This window comes from Ailuropoda melanoleuca, chromosome 17 (assembly GCF_002007445.2).
Source record: "Ailuropoda melanoleuca isolate Jingjing chromosome 17, ASM200744v2, whole genome shotgun sequence".
Lineage (NCBI taxonomy): Eukaryota > Metazoa > Chordata > Mammalia > Carnivora > Ursidae > Ailuropoda > Ailuropoda melanoleuca.
The window spans coordinates 15,222,974-15,247,014 of NC_048234.1; the positions used below are offsets into that span (position 1 = coordinate 15,222,974).

At 40.9% G+C, this 24,041-nt stretch overlaps 1 protein-coding gene across 2 annotated transcripts in view; it reads left to right on the plus strand.

Annotated features, from left to right (window-relative positions):
- Positions 1–63: 63 nt before the first annotated feature.
- SPIN1 (spindlin 1) overlaps positions 64–24,041 on the plus strand; it is a 76,809-nt gene continuing 52,831 nt past the window's right edge. The window contains exon 1 of one of the 2 annotated variants that reach the window (XM_034647213.1): positions 64–241. The gene's annotated coding sequence lies outside the window, so the exon portion shown is untranslated. The remainder of the gene's footprint in view (positions 242–24,041) is intronic. The other variant, XM_002919610.4, reaches the window with a different exon arrangement.

Sequence of the window (24,041 nt, forward strand, 5' to 3'; positions counted from 1 at the left end):
GGGGCAGGGCAGCCGCTAGTCCTCCCTCCCTCCCTGCCGGCCCGGGTCACTCCCCGCCCCCCGCCCCGGCCGGGGTCTGCCCCTCGGGTCGCGCGGCCCTGCATCCCGGGTGACCTTGAGCGCGCTGCGCCCGGGACGCCGGGATGAGCCGCACGACGCGGAAGCTTGCGCAGTGCCCGGGGTGGGCTCGCGCACCTCCCCGGACCCGGTTTCGGGGGGCCGCGGTGAAAACGGCCGCGAGGTGGGCGCCCCGCGTCTGTTGGTGCAGCGGGTGGTATTGGCGTGTGTGCCGTGTGGTCGGGGTCCGGGTCTGGACGGGGAATTTCCGTGCACGTTGGGGCGGCACACGCGGGTTGCGGGGCTGTGTTGTTGAGAATATCAGGAGGCAGCACAGGACACCCTCAGCCGTGTGACGCGCCTGGAGCCGGGGACCACAGGCCTGCCGAAATGCGAACACCTGTAACTTTGTGTTGGAATTTTCTGGAAGGAACTCTGCAGTCTGGAAGGGTGGACGGAGAGGGCAGTCACAGCCTTCTGCATAGCTTTTGTTAGGAAACGAAAATCAAGCCTGCACTTGGGTGTTCCCAGGGCGGGCCAAGTTTGTGAAGGCCCTCAGAGGTGGTGACATTTCAGACGGGGTCAGAGGAAAGGGGGAGGCTTCTCCCAGCCTTGGTTGGTGGGCAAGCACCCCCAAGTTGAAATCGCCAGGAATTTACAGAACGTTCATTATTAGACTTGATGATAGCAAGTAAAGGTCTCACAATTTATGTCAAAATTATAGGTAGTAGGTATTAGCTTTTTGTGAGATATAACATAGAATTTATTTTTCATCTTGAGTAGCGAAGTAATGTTAAGATGCTGCGAAATGGGTAAGGCAAGAAAAGGCCTTCTAGTTAGTTCTTCATGTTTGTAATTTTTTTTAAAAGATTTTATTTATTTGATAGACAGCAAGAGAGGGAACACAAGCAGGGGGAGGGGCTGAGGGGGAAGCAGGCTTTCTGCTTACAGGGGAGCCGGATGTGGGGCTCGATCCCAGGACCCTGGAACCATGACCTGGGCCCAAGGCAGACGCTTAACGACTGAGCCACCCAAGCGCCCCAGTTCTTTATGTTTGACTTAGAATTTTTTTTCGAAGACTTTGGCGGGTCCCAGGAATTTCGCTGGTACTGCTCCGGCAGTACCTTCAGATCTAATTCACAATACGGTAACAGTATTTACTTAGTTTTGGATTATCTGAAGCGGCGTTGCTTAAGGTGGTGTGTTTGTAATGCTAGTTCTAAGAGATGCTGCTGGAAAAACAAAGGGTTCCTGGTCACCTCAGTTTGGGAAACAGTGCTGTGTTGTGTCCTTCCTTAGGATCAGAGTTCACTGCATCGAATTAAGAGCTCTGAGAAATACTATAGTATTGTTTCCGCAGTTGGCTGCAGATCTTGTTTTGTTTTGTTTCAGCATCCATGAAATCCAGGTAACAATGAAACGTTGGTCATTGCTGTCCTCGCAGTGCATCTTGGGTAGTGGTACCTGTGCCTTCATTGTGAACTGGGAGGTTGGTGTGGTTTGTGAGTGCCTGTGCATCTCATGGACAGTATCTCAAATCTGGCTCTTAGTTTTATATGAGAATTATTAATTTGAAGTTGTAAGTGGAGAAATTTAATTACAGTGTTTTCACTTCGCAGTGACTTCACTTGATTGCCCACACACTCATAACTTGACTTGCCGCACTCCTTAATTGTTAGCGTTTTTTCCTGGTACATTAAAAATACGTGGTAAGGATACTGTTTCTGAAGAATTAATCTCATGGGTTATTTGCAGACTAAAAATAATGTTGTTGAGTATTTCTTCTGGTTTAGCTGTTAGCAGGGTCTTGATTTGCTGAGAAAGCAGTTAATACATATCTATGTAAATACTTCCTTATATTGATGCTTAATTAAATGTTTTGCTTCCCTGTTCCTTGAATGAGAAGAACTTGGAAGAGGGAAGCAGTTATTTTGCCCAAGTATTTTGTTCGGTCTGGCAGACATTGTGGTCTTTGTGAAAAGGCCATGCGCTCTGGAGTTGGCCCTGGAGATAGCGTGGCCTTCAGCTGGGTGGAAATGCAGCCCCACTCGGTGCTGGTCTGAAGCCACGGAGCAGATCCCTCCCAACCTCGTGGACTTGCCATTTCTCAGCTGTAGACTGGGAGGAGACGTGTCCTCTGAGGCTATCGCGAGAATTAAGTGGATTTGTTCGGTCCCTGAAATCCATTAGCTACTGCCAGTCATTGTTGATTTCCTTCCCTTCCTGCTTTTGAACTTTGCTGTAGTTATTAGTATGATGTATTTAATGTTGAGGTGAACAGTTTGCTGTTTGTGTTCCAGTATTCAATGTAATTTTTATTTCTTTGTTGGGTGCTTATGGCCTTAAAATTGTGATAAGTTCTTACTAAAATGAGTCATGTGTGGGCAAATACATAAAGATGCACCCTCGTAGACCTTACAGTCTGGTAGGGAAGGTGTGCATGCACGTGATGAGGGAATTCGATGCGGAGAGCATCTGGAAGAGAAAGCAATGCTCCAGCAGGGTCAGGAGTGTAGAGCAGGAGAGCAAAGTCGTCTAGGTAGAGGGACAGGAGCAGCAGAGGCATGTGGAGGGTGTCTGAGACCATTCTGGATTTGAATCCCAGCCAAAGATTGCCCCGTGTTAGCGTTTACTTCTGTGTGTTTACCTGTTGAACAGGATGAGAACACCTACCTCATCAAGTGTAAGCTTCTAGGGCTCTGTAGTAGGTGCCCCATGGGTCCTGATGATGGTGATGACGATGATGACATTACCATGCTGACACCACCTTTAGTTTGGTATGGCCGTGTCACATGAATTTGGGGCCAGATTTTACATAATTCTGCGTATCCCGTCATGGCAGCTGGTGTTTATCCTGTGTGTGGGGAAAGCCTTTGGAAGGCAGTAAGCAGCACGAAAGGTGCGCTGAAGGAATCTGCCGGCACAGAATGTCTAGTCCAGCCTGTGGGAGGTGATGGATGAAGTCATTTGGGACAGGGGGAAGTGGTCTGGAGTAACTAGAATGTTAAATGTGTTGAGTTTGGGGGTGGGAGGAGTGGAGGGAGAAAGATCCATTCAACATGAATGTTGTTTTATCCAAGTGTTGACAGTGTAAGTAGACTAGGAAAGCACTTTTTACACCATTTTAGATATTTTTAGATCGTAGTAATGTCTTTAAAAAAAAGGGGGGGGGCAGGGACGCCTGGCTGGCTTAGTCGGAAAAGCATGTGACTCTTGATCTCTGGGTCATGAGTTCAGGCCCCACGTTGGGTGTGAAGATGGCTTAAATAAATAAAAATAAAAAAGGTAGAACAATTTTTTAAAAAAAACCTAGATTGTATTTGTTTATAATAAGTTCAGTTTGCTTATAGTTATATTCTTATAGCATAGGTGTAATTTTTGGACCTGTTTTTGGCCTGTGTGTTTATCTGTAAATGAGCTCTGGTAGTCTAGATACATGAATCTATGTTTATAGATTTATATGTGACTGTATATTTATATATTAACTAGTTATATATCTTAGTATTAATTAAGTCCTGACAAGTGATCAGAAAGTCCTTTTTTCTGTGTACAGGGTTGGGTTGTTGTGAATTTCTTTTCGCTTTTTTCTGTTTTTGAAACCACTATGGACCTGTGGATTTTTGTGTATTCAGTGTGTTTTAATCAAGTAGTCCTCATTCTTTTTCCTCAGCTTGTCCTCACTTGGTCATGGTGCCGTCTCTTCAAGCTGGATCTCTTCCCTGGGATGCCACCTCATTAATCTTTGCACCATTTCTTGCTTTCTGATACTAGATGTCTAAGACTTTGTGCTTTCCTGATCAGCCAGTTTTTTTTAGCTCCTTTTATTGGGGGATGGAATTTAGATACCAAAATCTGGTGCAGTGTGTCTGTATTGCTACTGGGATGTCTCTACTTTCATGGGACACTTGTGGGGAACACATAAAATTTGATTTTGTATTGATATTTTCAATTTAAATTTAACATTGCAGGGCTTTTACTTTGAGTTTATCCTTTTTTCTCTAACATTTACGCCAATAACAAAAAAGTGTTGGTTTGTATTTCATTACGGTTCTTCCGTTCTTAAAAGTCCTTAAAATGGATCCACGTAAGGATGCGCAGTTGACGTTCTGAATGATAAAATGATTTGAAAATATTTTCTTTCTGATAATGTTACCAGTTTAATTATTAGTTTGGTTTATTTGTATGAAATCTTCAGGTTTTAAGGATTGCATTAATTTTTTGTTTAATTTTTAAAAAAAATTTTAGTATGTAAAATGTGTATGTAGTTCAAAAGTCGAAGCTGTGTTACAAAGGTATGTTTGTAGTCTTCCCGTTGCTGTCCCTGCACCATTTCCATAGTGCCCTATTTCTATTTCTGGTTTCTTCTGCCAGTGTTTCATTTTTCCAAATAGAAGCATGGACACATATTTTTATTTCCTTTTCGTTTTTAAACAGACGGTAGAACTGAACACTGTTCTTTCTTTTTTACTTAATATGTTCTAGAGATTGCTTTATATAAGCTCTTTTCCATTCTTTTGTGTTTGTGGTTTCCTGATGATGAATATAGGTTGTTTATATTCTGTTGCTGTTGTAAATGTTACTGCAGGGAATAACCTTGTGGATATACGTTTTTTTTTGTATTTGTGCACGTTTAGCTTTAAGATAGTGAGATTATTGGGTAAAAGATAAATGTGTTTGAAATTTGTTTAGTGTCAAAAAATTAGAGTTTAAAAAGGTGGATCTGATTATGTCACCCTTTTACTTAAAGCTCTCAGTGGCTTTAAGTACTGTATATAGTAACACGATCCCAAGGGCATCCATAATTTCTGTCCTTTGGAGTCTCAGCCTCACCTTGCACCACACCTCCCCTTGCTTTCCTTGCTCCAGCCATGCCTGTCATTCTTCTGTGCCCAGCACCTTTGTCACAGCGCATGTGGCACTGTTTCTTTCTCCTCTGCCTGGAATGTTATTTTTTTTTGTCCTATTTCAGTTCTTCCTAGTTTTCCTTTAGAGTTTGTCTCAAGCATCACCTTTTCATGAGATTCTATGTGTGTGAGTTTGCAGATTTTCATGATAAAGAGAATAGTCTAAAGAACTCTGTATATCCATCATACATTGCAACAGCCATCAATTTTCTGAAGTTCTTGAGTTTTTTTCTTGATTTCAAGTTCTGTTACAGACAGTACTGTCCTTACTGCTATTTACCAAAATTACAGTGTAAATTAATGTAACTTAGTGTATTTTCATTTTCTCTAGAAGGTTGAGCTTTGTGAAAGTGGAGACTGCTCCTGTTTTTGCCTATAATTACTTTCCTAGTTCTCAGCTTAGTGCCTAGGTTGCTGAGTACTCAAGCCCTCCTGGGCAGTTGTCTAAGGAGAGAGATGGATGCTGTGTAGTTATGTCTGGTTTGCTCTACGGGACAGATTAAAAGTTGTGTCCCTTCTGTTGCCTCTGACTTTAGTCTTGGAGCTGACCACACACATGACCCAGGAAGTAGGACTCAGGGAACCTGGGGAAGAGACGAGCCACTGCAGCAGCCTTGCAAGGCCAGCCCTAACTGGCCTTGGTGAGGGGAACCAGCAGGCCAGCGGACACAGGCTACAGATGGGCTACACTCTGCCTGCTGTACCAGAAGCTTTCTTGTGGCCCAAACTAGAAACAAATGGGAAAGGAAGTTCTGGGAAATGCGGTTCAGTCTAGCCAAGTTAAAACGTTACAAAGCAAAGTGATGAGCTCAGGGTTTTAAATTCCAACTCAGGTTCCACATAAGGGGCCTGAAAGTTTCTGCGACTGCCTTAAAAAAATGTAGATTGAATTCCAAATTTGTAAGCAAGAACATTGATTGATAAGGAGTGGAATCCTAAAAATTGGATTAGGAAACATATGGTCAGATTCTGGTTAAGCTGGAAATCTAAATTCTGCTTTGCTAACTTTGCCAGTAGAAGCAGCTTTTCCAGCCCCTGTGTGAGGAACTTAATCTCCCTTTGCCTGGCAAACCTGTAATTGCTTACCCTCCTCCAAGGATTGCCCCAGCAGGCCCCAAAGTAGGAGGTATAGAGTGTGACTCATGAGGAGACCCAAAAGATTGCCTGGTTTGCCACTATATTGGTAGGACTTGGGGGGTATTTGTGGGAATGGATCTTGATGTGAAGAACGTGGGTTAGGCTGAATTTGTTGGTATGGGCTTATAAGCAGGCATTCTGGATCAGTTTTGTGTAGCTCGAGGCATTAGCGTGCTGCTTTACTTCCTGAAACAAATAGAAACGTGGTCTGCCTAAGCAAAGCGGAGAAGCCAGAACTGTCTTGGTATATACTGTGGAGGAAGAAGGCATCCAGAGGTTTAGGGAGATTGGGATGTTGGAGCGGCTTTGTTGTGAAAGACCTGCTTGTTCACCCTGGGAGGATTCAGAGGTCATGCCTTATATTGTAGTTGCAAGGGGAGCCCCGGTATCTTGAAGAGCTCTGGTCACTCTTCTCAGTGGGAACTGCAGGATCTGTAAATGCAGTGGTGATAGTGGGTTCCTGGGGTGGCATGTCTGTGCAATGGTCTTGTTTTATTTTATTTTATTATTTTTTAAAAATATTTTTAAATGTATGTTTGAGAGAGTGTGAGTGCGGTGAGGGGCAGAAGGAGCAGCAGACTCCCTGCTGAGCAGGGTCATGACCTGAGCCGAAGGCAGATGCTTAACCACCCAGGCGCTCCATATTTATTTATTTTTTTAAAGATCTATTTATTTATTTTTCTCTAGACCGAGCAAGCAGGGGGAGAGGAAGAGCCAATCTCCAGCAACCCCCCCCATCATGGAGCCCAGCTTGGGGCTCCATCCTTTGACCCTGAGATTATGACAGCTGAAATCAAGAGTCAGATGCTCAACCGATTGAGCCACCCAGGTGCCCTGGAATGGTCTTCTTTTAATTTAGAATTAATATTTGGGTTGCACCTAACAGTAATTTCTTTGGCTTACTCTGGTATTGTTTAATCCTGTAAAGTTTTTTCTTTAAATTGACTCAGTAAAAGAAGTGATCCTATGAACTTCCATTTATAACTATTTTTCATAACTTTTTTTAAAGATCATTTATTTATTTGTCACAGAGAGAGAGAATGCACAAGCAGGGGGGAGGGGCAGAGGGAGAAGCAGGCTCTCTGCTGAGCAGGGAGCCCGATGCGGGACTCGATTTCAGGACCCTGGGATCATGACCTGAGGTGAAGGCAGATGCTTAACCGACTGAGCCACCCAGGCATCCCACTTTTTGTAATTTCTAAGATGTTAGTCTAATAAAGTAAGATTCACCTAAAGTATACATAGTTTTTCAATAAATTATGTGATTTGTGGGGCTACAATTTCGTAGAACCTCATTGGAAAGTAGTTTCACTATATTTAGACACTTTCAAAAAAAGATGTTATTTTAGAGAGTGGAGGAGGGGCAAAGGGAGAGAGTCTCAAGCAGACTCCCTGCTGAGTGCAGAGCTTGATCCCAGAACCTTGAGATCATGACCTAAACAGAAACCTAGAGTCTGATGCTTAACTGACTGAGCCACTGAGGCACCCCTATATTAAGACGTTTTTAAACGCTCGTACTGTTTGGCTTAGTGGTTCCACTGATAGGAATTTGTTGTATAGATGCATTTGCATGAGTTTACAAATGTGAGTGTAAGATTTTTCATGTAGTAGTATTTGTGATATGACAAATTTGAAACACCTGTCCAGTATTGGGGTTAGGGCAAAATAAGTGAATTTTATATCCATACACTGGAATGTCTTGTAACTATTACAAATAAGGAAAATTTTACTGTACTGTGTGGGAAACAAAATATTTAGTAAGAAGCAAATTATAGAACTATGTTCTTTTTTTTTTTTTTTAAAGATTTTATTTATTTATTTGACAGAGATAGAGACAGCCAGCGAAAGAGGGAACACAAGCAGGGGGAATGGGAGAGGAAGAAGCAGGCTCCTAGTGGAGGAGCCTGATGTGGGGCTCGATCCCATAACGCCGGGATCACGCCCTGAGCCGAAGGCAGACGCTTAACTGCTGTGCCACCCAGGCGCCCCTAGAACTATGTTCTTGCTTCTGTGTGTGTACTTTAAGATGTTTGTCTTGTGTCTGCTTTAAGTATTTGCATAGTGGTATGTTAGAATCATAGCAGTCTCATAATTGGTTAATTCTGGGGGCGGGCTGATGGAGGAAGGTGAGAGGAGGGCTCTGGCTAACATAGTAGCAGTTTGTCTCTAAATAGCTTAATCTGAGTTAATAGCAGATTTACCTTAGGTTTGAGGACTCTCGACTTCAGGGTCTAGTTTGTGTGTGTGTTTTTGATGTATAGAAGTAGTGGAACAGTCATTGTCTGTGTGACACACTGTGGAACCGTTTATCATGAATTTCATTTATGTGGTCACTAGAGTTGTAGTTTCTCTTTCATGTATGAATTGTACTATTCATGGGCCTTTATTCTCTTGTGGATAAACATTGGATGTTCCCAGTTTGAGACTGTTAGTTCAGGTCTCCCAAGAACCAGAGGACAATAAATTTGGATCAGGTTTGTTTATTTGTTTATTTAAAAGGTCTTAGAGAGAGAGAGAGAGAGAGAGCGCGCGCGCACAAGCAGAGGGGGAAGGGGCAGAGGGAGAGGGAGAAGCAGACTCCCCACTGAGTTGGGAGCCTAATGCAGGGCTTGACCCCAGAACCCTGGGATCATGTCCTGAGCTGAAGGCAGATGCTTAACTGACTGAACCAACCAGGCATCCCAAGTTTGGATCAGATTTAGATATAGTGGGGGAAAAACATGTGTGGGCATTGTCAGCACCTTGGAGGTCTGCTGCACATGGAGGAGGAAGGGATGAAGAATGTTTGGAGGCAAAGTCTGAAGAAAGTTTAAGCAAGGCCAGAGAAAATCCTTCCTGCAGGAATAAGCTTGCTTTAGTGTTCTACCTGTGGCTGGTCATTGGCTGGAAACAGCCTGTGGGAAGTGTGGTGCTGAGTGTGGAATGTGTCGGTGAGTTCAGAGTGGAGCAGCTCTCCATGGTAGGTGATGCAAGAGGCTCATTTTCATGGCTGTCAGAGGGCTTACTTGAGTGGACTTGCTGTGAACTTTCAGGTACATGTTTCTTGCATACTTTTGTGTTCAGTACACTTAGGAGTAGAATTGCTGGGTCATATATTAGGTCTGTGTTCAATATTAGTAGATAATGCCAAAGTTTTCCAAAGATATATATCAGTTATATATCAGTTTCTATTTCTAGTACATTGAATAAATACATCCTTGTGGCTCTACATCCTCACCAATATTTGGTATTGTTGGTCTTTGTAATTTTAGACATTGCAGTGGGTGTGTGGTAGTATCTGGTTCCTTCTTCTTGAGTTAGATGTGGCCATGTGTTTATCTTGGTCAGTGAAATGTGAGCAGAAGAGACTCATCGCGTAAACTTCAAGAGCAGTGGTGAGATTTGCCACATCCCTTTTCTCCTGCCAGTGATCATGTTTCCAGATGGAGCTTCCTGCAGTGCTGGTCTTTTATGTGTCTACAGTGAGCAGAAAGCAGGGTGGGGGGGAGAAAAGAGGGAGGAGTGGGCAGGCAGGGGTGGGAAGTGGGAATTATTTTGGGTTAAGTTTTCTTAACTAAGATTTCTGGGGTTTGTAACCAAAGCATACTTAACATAACCTGACAGAGAAATCTTTTTAAAAAAATAGACTTTATTTTTAAGAGCAGTTTTAAGTTCACGGAAAAATTGAGCAGAAAGTACAGAGTTCTGTACCTCCTGATCCCTTTACCACCCCCCCAGCCTCCGCCATTGTCAACATCCTGCACTAGATTGTACATTTGTTTGTTACAATCACTGAACCTTTGTTGACACATCATCGCCATTCTAAGTCCATAGTTTTATGTTAGTATTTACTGTTGATGGTGTATAGTCTATGAGTTTTGCTAAATGTGTGGTATGTATCCACCATTATAGCGTCATACACAGTGGTTTCACTGCTCTAAGAATTTTCTCTGCTCTGCCTATATATATTTTTTAAGAATTTGTTTATGAGAGAGAGTGAGAGAGAACGCGTGCATATGAGTATGGTGAAGGGCAGAGGGGGGAAGCAGAATCCCTGCTGAGAAGGGAGCTGATGTGGGGCTTGATCCCAGGACTCTGGGATCATGATGTGAGCTGAAGGCAGATACTTAACCTACTGAGCCACCCAGGCGCCCCTCTGCCTATATTTCTGTCTTAATTCTGTTGTGGTCAGAACACTGTTTAAAAGCTTACGAAATTTTTGAAGCTTGCTCTATGGCCCAGGATATGATGAATTTTGTAAATGTCCAGTGTGTGCTTGGAAAGAAAGTGTTTCTGTGTTTGTTGGATGCAGCGTCTATATATGTTGGTTCAACTTGGTTAGTCATGTAGAATTTTTCCTTTTAGTTTACTGGTTGTATTGCTTAGCAACAGAAATGTATTAATACCGTGAACTTGCATTTGTCCGTCCCTCCTTAGTTTTGATAGTTTTTGCTTTATGTATTTGGAGGATATGTTGTTAGGTGCATACATGTTTAGAGTTGTATGTCTTCCTTATCAGTTGAGGTTTTAAAAATTATTAAGTGTCCCTCTTTAAGACAAAAGTAGTGTTAGGATAAAGTTAATTTAGCTGAATAGTAATGCAGCTGCACTATCTTTTCTCTAGTTAATATGTATCATGTATGTCTTTTTTTATCGTTTATTTTCATACTTTCTGTGTACTTATATTTTGAATGAGTCTGTTGTCACCAATGTATAGTTGGAATTTAAATAATCTAGCCTGACAATATTTCTTACATTTGGAACATTTGGTCTGTTGACACTTGACAAAATCACTGACATAGTTGGGATTAAATTTTATCTTAATAAGTATTTTCTCTTTATTATACTTGTTCTTTGTGCTTCCTTCTCTCCTTTTTTGTCTTTCTTTGGATGCTTTTTTTTTTCTTTTGTTAACTTGGAAGTTATTAAAACACCTGTTGCTTTTGACTTCTCAAAATGTAATATTTGGTTATTTCCCTCTCTTCCTGGGCACTTAAACTCCATTTATCTCATTTTCACTTATATGCCACTTGTGCTCCTTTAATTCTGTGTTTATTTTATTTTAGGACATTATTAATTTTATAATCAATGACCATTTAGATTTATCTTTTTCATTGTTCTTCATTCATTGCTGTAATTCCAGTCCTCCATCTTTGAACATTGTCCTTCTGCCTGAAGAACCCTTTGTGTTTCTCACTTGTTGTATGACTGCTAATAGTGAATTCTCTGATTATATTAGCTAAAAATTTCACAAGTTGATTTTTTTCCAAGGGATAATTTTGATGTGTATTGAATTGCCTAACTTGTTGATTTTCTTTTAAGGTTGTTGAAAGAAGCTCTTGAATTACATACTCGGTTTCTATTCTCTCTGTGAGAAGTAAGCTGTCAGTTTGATATTTACTCCCATGAGTAGAATTTCTCTTTCTTTCTTTCTTTCTTTCTTTCTTTCTTTCTTTCTTTCTTTTTTTAAGATTTTATTTATTTGACAGAGAGTGAGAGCACAAGCAGGGGGAGCAGGCAGAGGGAGAGGGAGAAGCAGGCTCCCCACTGAACAAGTAGCCCGATGTGGGACTCGAACCCAGGACCCTGGGATCATGACCTGAATTGAAGGCAAATGCTTAACTGGCTGAGCCACCCAGGCGCCTGAAGTTTGTCTTTTTTTACTTAAGACTTTTATGGGGTTTTTTGGTCTTTAGTTTTCAACAGTTTTACTGTGATGTGTGTAGGTATGTATTTCTTTTTATATATATTTTGTTTTTGTAGGTATAATTAAGTTTGTATTGAAGTTGTTTTCATTCTTTTTTTTTTTTAAGATTTTATTTATTTATTCGACAGAGATAGAGACAGCCAGCGAGAGAGGGAACACAAGCAGGGGGAGTGGGAGAGGAAGAAGCAGGCTCATAGCGGAGGAGCCTGATGTGGGGCTCGATCCCATAACGCCGGGATCACGCCCTGAGCCGAAGGCAGACGCCCAACTGCTGTGCCACCGAGGCGCCCCTGTTTTCATTCTTTTGAAAAGTTTGTAGGCACCATCTTTTGAAATGTTTCTGCTGCTTGCCTAACACCCCCTTCTCAGAATCCATTGAAAGCATATTAGAGCCTCTCAGTTTCTTATCCTCTCCGTGCTTCATTCAGGATATTTTCTTCTAATCTCTCTTTGTTCACTAATTTTTAACAAGATTAGCCTACTGTGAATGTCATCCATTGCATTTTCTTTTCTTTCTTTTTTTTTTTTTTTAAGTTTTATTTATTTAGTTGACAGAGCCAGCCAGTGAGAGAGGGAACACAAGCAGGGGGAGTGGGAGAGGAAGAAGCAGGCTTATAGCGGAAGAGCCTGACGTGGGGCTGGATCCCAGAACTCCAGGATCACGCCCTGAGCCGAAGGCAGACGCTTAACGACTGAGCCACCCAGGCGTCCCTTTCCATTGAATTTTCTGTGCTTTTTTTACTTCTGGAAAATTCTGTTCTTTGATATTGTCAAAGGTTCGGAGTAGCTAGAGTACAACTAGTGAATAACTGAAGTGTTTATTAATTAGTAAAAGTTTGTTGTGCACACACCAAAGATAGAGTTTCAAACGAGAAGCACTGAAGTCGACATAGGATGAGGTTTAGGAGTATGTTATAAAGAAGCGTATGTAGTGAGAAGGCAGTGACAGTTTAACTTAGGAGTGATTAGTTACAATATTAGAATTTTCTTAAATGGTATGGAATTGATAGGCACTTACCTCACATCAGCCTTGGGAAACACTTCAAGTTTTGCTTGTGATTTTTCAGAGGCACAAGAATGGAATGGTCCAGATTAAGTTAGCCTTGCCAAGTAAGCTGAATAAAGCTTTGCCTGCATGACTAAATTGGTTCTGTCTGCTCAGGGGATCTTCAAGGCTGGTCTCTGCCTGTCTTTGGTTTCAACAGTTCCCCCCTTTTGGTCATTCACTTAACAGGCTGAGAGTATGACCAACCGTTATGATGTTCTTGGTTACTGCCGCTGATGTAGGCAGGCAGAAGAATAAGCACATTTGCTGTTTCCATTAGTTGACTGTTTCCATTAGTTGAGTCATCAGGCTGGAGGCCCGTGTACTCACTGTCTTTATCATTCATGTGGTTATTGTTGATATCATTCAGTTGTTTATCCTGATGGATGGTATTTGTCATGTGAGTGGCTGCTGATAGGCATTTAAAATCTTTAAGAGATTACCGTGCACTAGACGGGTTAATATGATGACTGTGAGGAGAGCAATAGCCAAAGACTGAAAAATTTCCCAGAGCTGGGATTCCCAGGAGCTAAGATTTAACCAGTCAAATAAATCAGATGGGTTATAATCAGATTCAGGTTTTACCTAAGTCAGTTTACATGTTTTAAGTGATTATGTAGAGCACAGCATAATGTATAAGCAAACACTTATGTTCAGAATATGTAGGACAGGATGAACGAGAGGGTGTTGTATTTCAGAAGGTGGTGTTGCGGATGGGCTTCCATGTAAATTAGGCCTCTTTAAGATGAGATTGATCAGGTAGTTTAACGAGAGGCACTTCCATGGAAACAAAAAAAACAAAGTTTAGTAGTTTGAAAACAGAAAAAATTCTGTTTTATGAATTTGATGAGCAGTCAGTTGAGGTTTTTTTTTTTTTTTAAGATTTTATTTATTTATTCGACAGAGAGACAGCGAGAGAGGGAACACAAGGTGGGGGGGGGAGTGGGAGAGGGAGAAGCAAGTTTCGTGCTGAGCAGGGAGCCCGATGTGGGTCTCATCCCAGAATGCTAGGATCATGACCTGAGCTGAAGGCAGACGCTTAACGACTGAGCCCCCCAGGCACCCCCCAGTTGAGGTTACTAAATGTAGGGTTCTGAGCATCTTCAGATGGAGTGAGGGCAGATAGTGGCAACCTGACAGATTTTCCTGGTTTGCAGCAACAGTGTTCCTGGTGATCCTTTTGAGCAGCCCCATAGCAACAGGCATGAACTGCCCACACATGAGCAGTGTGGTTCCTCTGAAGTTGCTATCAGGTTGTCCAGCTTTAGCTTACATGGCTTTAGGAAGGAGTCAGTTTTAGTTTCATGGTGATTCTGTGTCTAAAAAGTGGGAGGAAATTGGAAATGTGAGAGAGTCCTACCTAGCCACATATTAGAGGAAACTAGAATTCAGTTCATTGGTAGGAAACAATTAACAGACTGTAATCTGATATCCATAAAGGTGTATTATTTGATATACTTTATCTCTTTATATCATTTCCATTTCAAATAAGAATGTAAGATTAATCTTGCAGATTAAGTCTAGTTTTGATAAACTTGTCTTGATTATTTATATAAGTGCAGGAATAATAGTGTTTTGACCATGAAGGCTCATTTTAAATCTACTTCTCTGGAACTTTTCATAAGGAGTCTCAGATTGAACTTTAAAAGTCTCTTTAGGCTAAAAAGCCAAGCCAAGGACTTGTCTAATTGTTTCCTGTCATAGGGAGAACAGACCTTTTTTTTTTTTTTTTTTTTTTTTTAAAATTTTAAGGGGAAAAAAAGGGCGNAGGCAGGAGGAGGGGGAGAGGGAGAAGCTGACTCCTCTCTGAGCAGGGAGCCTGATACAGGGCTCGAGATCATTACCTGAGCTGAAGGCAGACGCGTAACCAACTGAGCCAGCCACTCAGGCGACCCGGGAGAACAGATTCTTACTGAACTTACGCAGACCCGAACATTGTCAACCTTTGTTATAAAGATACATGTTACTAAGTTGCTGTTAAGTCATAGAAAGCTTAAAAGAGAGGAGAAAAGGGGGTCCTTTAAATCAGGAAATCAAAACATTAAAGAGCCAGCAATGTCATAACAATCATGATCATCTTTATCAGCTTATCCAGTCTCCTGTAATTAATTTTTTGTCTTTTGTTAACAGTTTTATGAATTCATCAGTTTTTGCATCAGAGTTTTAGGAATTCTTACCCCAGTTCAGTTTTACGATTTTAAGAGTTTCAGAAATCTTTATTCTGGAGTACTTGTCAGGGTCTTTTCCATGAATTTCCTTGAAGATGAAGCATTTTTTAGGCACAGTTTTGTAAAAGCATCAGAGTAAAACAACAACTGTGACAAAAGACTTAAAATTTGGTGATGGTTAAAGGTCAGATGAGACATTATTATAATGTAATCGACAGGGGGGTTTGATTATTTTTGTATTATACGGTGAGACAATAGCTGAAATTACAGCTTACAGCATGTGCCAAGACATTTCAGATATTTAAGATTTCCATATAATTTCCGGAACACTTATAATATATGTATGTAAGTACATCAAAAAAGAAGGGCTAGTATTTTTATTTGATAATGCTTGCCATGCCTGTTCTATTGCACTTCATTTTATTGTGCTTTGCAGATACGTGTTTTTTTTGTTTTTTGTTTTTTTTTTTGGCAGATTGAAGGTTTGTGGCGACCCTTTGTTGAGTCTGTTGGCACCATTTTTCTTTTTCTTTTTTAAAAAGAGTTTATTTTTAATTTTTATTTATTTTTTTAAAGATGTTATTTATTTATTTGACACAGAGAGAGACAGCCAGTGAGAGAGGGAACACAGACAGGGGGAGTGGGAGAGGAAGAAGCAGCCTTCCGGCAAAGGAGCCTGATGTGGGGCTCGATCCCAGAACGCTGGGATCATGCACTGAGCCGAAGGCAGACGCTTAATGACTGAGCCACCCAGGTGCCCCCAAAAGAGTTTATTTTTTAAAGTATTCTCTGTACCCATTGTGAGGTTCAAACCCCCAACCCCAAGTTGCATGTTCTACTGATTGAGCCAGCTAGGTGCCCTGGTGCCATTTTTTAAACAGTATTCGCTTGGTTTGTGTCTCTGTGTCACATTTTGATAATTCTCATGGTATTTCATACATTTTCATTAATGTGATACTTGTGGTGATCTGTGACCATTGATCTTTGATTTTACTATTGTAATTGTTTTGGGGTACTGTAAACCATGCACAAATAAGGCGGTCAACTTAATCGATAAATGTTTTGTGTGTTCTGACTGCTCCACTGTCTGGCTGTTCCCCCATCTCTTGCTCTCCCCTGAGACACAACGGTATTGAAATTAGGCCAACTACTAACCCTATAATCTCTATGTGTTCTACCAAAAGGAAGAGTCACATGGCTCTCACTTTCAATTAAAAGCTAGAAATGATTGAGCTTAGTGAGGAAGGCATGTTGAAAGCTAAGATGGGCTGAAACCTAGGCCTCTTTCACCAGTTAACCAAGTTTTGATTGCAAAGGAGGTTTTTGAAGGAAATTGAAAGTGCTACTCCAGTGAACACACAAATGATAAGAAAGTGAAACAGCCTTATTGCTGATATGGAGGAAGTTTGGTCTGGATAGATGATCAAGGCAGCCACAACATTCCATTCAGCCAAAGTTTCACCCAGAGCAAGGCCCTGACTCTTCAGTTCCAACAAGGCTGATCAGGGAGAGGAAGCTGCAGAAGTTTGAAGCTAGCAGAGGTGGTTTCGTGAGGTCTCAGGAAAGAAACTGTCTCTATGACATAAACATGCAAGGTGAGGCAGGAGGCACTGTTGTAGATGCTGTAGCAAGTGATCCAGAAGGTCTAGCTGAGAGATTTACTGAACATGTCTCCAGTGAACTACATTTTTGGTATAGGTGAACCAGCTTTAAAGTGAAAGATGTTATCTAGGACTCTCATAGCTGGAGAGAAGTCACTATCTTGTTAGGGACTAATGCAGCTGGTGACTTGAGGTTGAAGCCAGTGGTCATCTACCATTTTGAAAATCTTAGGGATCTTAAGTATGCGGAGTGTATTCTGTCCATGCTCTAGAAATGGAACAGAGAAGCCTGGGGTTAGTATGTCTGTGTACAACATGGTTTATAGAGTATTTTAAGTCTACTGTTAAGACCTGTCAAGGAAAAAAGTCTCCTTTCAAAATATAAATAACTGCTTGTTGACAGTGCACCTGGTCACCCACGAGCTCTGATGGGGATATCCAATGAGATTAATGTTTCCATGCTGGTAATACAACATCCATCCTGTAGCCCATAGAGTAAGGAGTAATATAGAAGTACCTTTTGTAAGGTTATAGCTGCCATAGATAGTGATTTCTCTGATGGGTCTGGGCAAAATCAACTGAAAACTTCTGGCAAGGGCTCACTACTCTAGATGCCGTAAAAAACATTGTGATTCATGGGAAGAGGCCAAAATGTCAACATCAACAGGAGTTTGGAAGAAGTTGATTCCAACACTCATGCATGGCTTTGAGGGGTTCAAGACTTAAGTGGAGGAAGTCACCGCAGATGTGGGGGAAACAGCAAGAGAACCAGGCTCAGAAGTATGGCCTGAAGATGGAACTGAACTTCTAGAATCTCATGATGAAACTTGAACAGATGAGGAGTTGCTTCTTATGGTTGAGCAAAGAAAGTGGATTCTTGAGATGGAATCTACTGGTGAAGATGCCGTGAAGATTGTTGAAATAAAAACAAAGGATTTAGAATATCACATGAATGTAGTTGTAAAGTAGTGGCAGGGTTTGAGGGGATGGACCCCAGATTTGAAAGAAGTTCTGTGGGTAAAATGCTACCAAACAGCACCACATGCTACAGAGAATTTTTTCCTGAAAGATGAGTCAGTCCATGCGGGAAACCTCAGGGTTGTCTTATTCTCAAGAATGACCATAGTCAGGGGCGCCTGGGTGGCACAGCGGTTAAGCGTCTGCCTTCGGCTCAGGGCGTGATCCCGGCGTTATGGGATCGAGCCCCACGTCGGGCTTCTCTGCTATGAGCCTGCTTCTCTCTCCCACTCCCCCTGCTTGCGTTCCCTCTCTCGCTGGCTGTCTCTATCTCTGTCGAATAAATAAATAAAATCTTTTAAAAAATAAAATATAAAAAGAAGCTTGTCCATTTAACAGAAAGCCAAATTCCAATCTTGCACTAGGGTACTTTTGAAATTAAAATAATTCTTTTTATTCTTTTTTTTTTTTCTAAGATTTTATTTATTTATTGGACAGAGAGAGACAGAGCAGGAGAGGAAACACCAGCAGGGGGAGTGGGAGAGTGAGAAGCAGGCTTCCCCCTGAGCAGGGAGCCCGATGTGGGGCTCGATCCCGGGACTCTGAGATCATGACCTGAGCCGAAGGCAGACGCTTAACGACTGAGCCACCCAGGAGCCCCTTCTTTTTTTTTTTTTTTTAAACTTAAATAGTTCCATCCTAATCTTACCTTGACTACACACAAAATATCTTCAAGATTCCTTTTTCCACAAACCTCCAACTTTCTATATCTATTTAAGTTTTGTTCTGTTTTTTTCTTTTTTTCCCCTTATTCTGGGATAATTATTTTATTTAAGGATAAAACTGTTTGTTTCCTTCAAAAAAAATGCACCTCCATTCCTTATATATCTTTTTTCCTTAACAGAAACCATAGATCCTAGTTCTTGTATACATTTTCTTTCATCATTATTTCTAGTAGTACAAATCTGTGTAAAAAAAATACTTTTTTGGTGGTTTGCTGGCAAGTTGGCAGAGTAGGAGGGCCTTAGGCTCCCTTGTCCCGTGGATATAGCTAGATAACACAACATCCTAAATAACCGAGAAAATGATCTGAAGACTGTCAAACTCCACAACTAAAGATAGTGAAACTGCCCCGTCAAAGAAGGTAGGAAGGGTGAAGATGTGGTCTGGGAGTAAAACAGACTATGGCCATTTGAGGTGTGGAGGGAGCTGGTGGCAAGGAGAAGGGCAGTAAACAGACTTTCATACCAGGGAGCCCAGAAGTGGGGAAGATGAATCCCCATAATGTTTGTCTTTGAAAGCAAGAGAGCTTGAATTTGTGAGTTCTTGTAATCAGCAAGACTTAAAGCCTGGAATTTTAAAAATCAGCAGGCTTAGCTCAGAACCTGGAGGGAGACGGCGTTAGTAAGCTGAATCCCCATCATTAAAGAGATAGCATGACCAGCAGGAGCCTGAGCAGATGTGGCATAGAACTAGCAGTTTGAAAAACACTGGTGGCAACTGGGAGAGTGATTTGCTCATTTTGAAGTGTGGCCCAGGGAGACAGTGATCATAGGGAGGCCCCCTCCCCACCGCGGTTTGGCAGATCTGCCCTTCCTAGTCATACTCCCGTCAGTCCCAATGCTCTGGGCCCCTCACCTAGAAAACCAAGACAAACCCTGCCAACACCACATCTTCTGATCTGCACATTTTGCGTGATGTGTTTGGGTGCAGGTCTCATTTTGTAAGCAGACTGCCTCACTCCTTGTTAAAATGCATCCCACCCCGCTGGGGACCAAACACTACAAGCAATAGGCAAAGAGAGCCTCTGCAGACGACAGAACTAAAGGAAAAAGTGCCCAAGACTTAATAGCAGAGCGCATGCAACACACGTGGGAGACACTCCCTGAAGTGCCAGGACCTGGGTAATGGGATACTGCACTGCCGGACACTATAGGATTTCTTCACAAGGCTATTATCAAAAAGAGAAAGAGAAGTAACTGACTTTCCTAACACACCGAACCAGACCTAGAAAGACAAAATGAGACCGAGAAACATCTCCAAGGTGAAAGAACAGGGTCAAACCACAGCAAGAGACCAAAGTGAAATGGGTAGAAGTAATATACTTGATAGGGAATTTACAGTAATCATAAAGGTACTTACTGGAGTTGAGAAAAGAATGGAGGACGTCAGTGAGACCCTTGACACAGAGATTAAAAAAAAAAAAGAACCTGTCAGATCAAGAACCCAATAAATGAAATTAAAAGTACAGTTGTTGGAATAAATAGCAGGCTAGGTGAAGGGGAGGAAGAAGTTAATGACCTGGAAGACAGAGTAAAGGGAAAGTAACCAAGTTGAGCAAAGGAGAGAAGAGAAAATTATGCACCTTGAGACAAGTCTTCGGGAACTTAGTAGCTGCAATAAGGTAAAGACGTTTGCATTTTGGGATCACAGGAGAAGAGAGAGGTAAGGGGGCAGAAAACGTATTTGAAGAAATAATAGCCAATAACTTTCTGAATCTGGGGAAGGAAACATCCAGATCCAGGAGGCACAGCGAATCCCTGGAAAATTGAACCCAAAGAGGTCCACACCAAGACACATAGTAATTAAAATGGCAAAATGTAGCAATAAAGAACATTTAAAAGCAGTAGAAGGAGATAGCTATATACAAGGAAACCACATGAGGCCATGAGTAGATTTTTCAGCAGAAAGTTTGCAGGTTAGAAGGGAAGCGGCATGTTATATTCAATGTGCTGAAAGAAACATTTGCAGCCAAGAATATTCTATCCAGCAAGGCTATCATTCAGAGTAGGGGAGAGAGAGCTTCTCAGACAAAAACTAAAGGAGTTCATGAGCACTGAACCAGCCCCACAAGACATATCAAAGGGGACTGTGAGTGGAAAGGAGAGATCATAAGGGAGAGTATGAAAAGAACCAAAAGCAGTAAAAATGAATATTTCTGTAAAAATCAAAGGATTCATAAAAGGATATAAAATATGATACCATATACCTAAAATGGGAGAGGAGTCAAGAATGGGTTTAAACTTAAATGACCATCAATTTAATATAATATAGACTGCTATATGCAGATGTCATATACAAACCTAATGGTAGCTACAGATCTAAAACCAGTCCTAGATAAGGAGATATTAAAGAGATAAGACCAAGTGTATCACTAAAGAAAGCCAACAGTCCGTGAAAGAGAGCAAGAGAAGAAAGGATCAGAGAAACACTATAGAAATAACCACAAAATAAGTAAAAAAGTCAATACATATCAGTAGTTATTTTGAATGTAAATGGATTAAATGCTCCAATCAAAAGACACAAGGTGATAGTAGATTAAAAACAAACAAACCCATCTATATGCTGCCTATAAGACACTTACTTCAGATCTAAGGACATCTGCAAATTGAAAGTGAGGGGATGGAGAAATAGTTATCATGCAAGTGGATGTCAAAAGAAAGCCCGGATAGCAATACTAATATTGGACAAAATAAACATTAAAACAAAGAGACAAAGAGGGATACTGTATAGTAATAAAGGGGACAACTCAACAAGAGGATATAACAACTAAAAATATTTATGCATTCAACATGAAAGCACCCAAATAAATAAAAGTTAACATGTAAAGCAACTAATTGATAGTAATACAATAATAGTAGGGGACTTTAGTACCCTACTTACATCAGTGGACAGATCATCCAAACAAAACAAGGAAACAGTAACTTTGACATGCTGGACTAGATGGATTTAATAGACACATTTAGAACAGTCCATCCTAAAAAAGCAGAATACGCATTCTTTTCAAGTGCAACATGGAATATTGTTCAGAAGAGATCACATATGTGGCCACAAAACAAGTCTCAGATTCAGATCGAAGTCATACCATGCATCTTTTCTGACCACAATGCTAAGAAACTAGAAATCAACCAGAAGAAAAAATATGGAAAGAACACAAATACATCAAGGTTAAACAATGTTCTGTTAAACAGTGGGTCATCCAAGAAGTAAAAATAAAAATAAATAAAATTACAAGGAAAGAAATGAACATGAAAATACAATGGTCCAAAATCTTTGGGATGTAGCAAAAGTGATTCTAAGAAGTCTGTAGCAATACAGGCTACCTTAAGAAGCAAGAAAAATCTCCAATAACATAATCTTACACTTAAAGGAACTAGAAAAAGAACAAACAAAACCCAAACCTAGCAAATGGAAGGAAATAATAAAGATTTGAACAGAAATAAATGATGAGTAGAAACTAAAAGCCGGTAGAACAGATCACTGAAACTAGGAGCTGGTTCTTTGGGAAGATCAACAAAATTGATAAGCCTCTAACAAAGTTCATTAAAAGAGAAAGAACCCAAGTAAAAATTACTCATGAGAGAGGAGAAATAACTTCAACACCACAGAAATACAAACAGTTGTAACAGAATATTATGAAAAATTATATACCAACAAATTGGACAGCTTAGAAGAGATGAGTAAAAATTCCTAGAAACCTATAACTTACCAAAACTGAAGCAGGAAGAAATAGAAAATTTGAACAGACTCATTACCAGCAAGGAGATTGAATTTGGTAATAAAAAATCTCCCCAAAAGTAAAAGTCCAGGACCAGTTTCACAGGTGAATTCTACCAAACTTGTAAAGAAGAATTAATACCTGTTGTTCTCAAACTACTCCAAAAAAGTAGAAATGGAAGGAAAATCTCCAAATTCATTCTGTGCAGCCAGTATCACCCTGATAGCAGAACTGGTTAAAGACACCAGAAAAAAAGCAAACTACAGGCCAATGTCTTTCATGAATAAGGATGCAGAAATCCTCAACAAGATAGTAGCAAACTGTATCCAACAATACATTGAAGAAATTACTCACCATAATCAAGTGCGATTTATTCCTGGGATGCAAGGGTGGTTCAGTATTTGCAAAACAGTGTGATACATCACATTGGTAAGAGAAATAATAAAAACATTCTATAGATGCAGAAAAAGCATCTGACAAAGTACAGCCTTCGTTCACGATAAAAGCCTCAACAAAGCAGGTGAGAAGGGACACACCTCAACATAATAAAGGCCATATATGAAAAGCCCACATTGAAAATCATACTTAATGGGGAAAAACGGAAAGCCTTTCCCCGAAGGTCAGGAACAAGACAAGGATGTTTCCTCTCACCATTTGTATTCATCATAGTACTGGATGTACTAACCACAGCAGTTACAGAATGAAAAGAAATAAAAGACATCCAAATTGGTGTGGAAGACGTAGAACTCTCACAATGTGCAGGTGACTGCAAATGGTATATGATACGTATCATAGTATATATTTAATACTATATATAGGAAACACTCAGACTCCATTGGAAAGTACTGGAACTATAAATGAATTCAGTAAAGTCACAGGATATGAACACAGACATGAACAGACATTTCTCCAAAGAAGATATCCACATGCTCTACAGACCCATGAAAAGATGCTCAGTATCACTCGTCATCAGGGACATGCAAATCAAAACTACAATGAGATATCTCCTCACACCAGTCAGGATGATTAAAATAAAAAACACAGGAAACAAGTGTTGATGAGGTTGTGAAGAAAGGGGAACCCTCTTTCACTGTTGGTGGGAATGCACGCTGGTGCAGCCACTCCAGAGAACAGTATGTAGCTTCCTCAAAAATAGAACTACCTTACGATCCAGCAATTGCTCTACTATTTACCCAAAGGGTACAAAAGTACTAATTCAGAGGAGTACATGCATCCCAGTGTTTACAGCAGCATTATCAACAGTAGCCAATTTATGGAAGCAGCCCAGGCGTTCACCAGTAGATGATATGGTGTTTGTATACTATGGATTATTACTCAGCCATAAAAAGAATGAAATCTTGCCATTTGCAACGACGTGCATGGAACTAGAGAGTATTATGCTAAGTGAAATAAGTCAGAACAAGACAAACACCATGCGATTTCACCTAATATGTGGAAGTTAAAACAAATGAGCAAAGGGGAAAAAAAGAGACAAACCAAAAAACAAACTTACCACAGAGAACACAGTGCTGGTCACCAGTGGGGAGGTGGGCAGGGGGATGGGAGAAGCAGGTAATGGGGATTAAGGAATGAAAATCATAAAGATAAGTAAACATAAAAACCTTTTGCTGACAGTTGTAATTTTATTAGTTCAGATGTTCTCAATTTATAAAATTTATGACTCTTACCTAGAAATGAAATTTGCAAGGCAGTTGTTAGAGAGTAACCACAGGTTCACTCTTAGAGGATAACAGAAGTGTTTGTGTATTACATGGAATGAGTATAAATTCCTGGTACATAGTTTACATGAACCACGTGCCTTTTGTTGATGACAGTATGAGATTGTGTCTGTAGGCTTCTCCTGACCTTGCTCTGCTGGACTGGGAGTGATAGGACAGGTGGGGACAGGACAGGTGGGGGCTGCAGATCCCTCATTATTGAGAGGGAGAATCAAGATTTGAAAGGTGGGTCAGCAACCTCTAAACTGA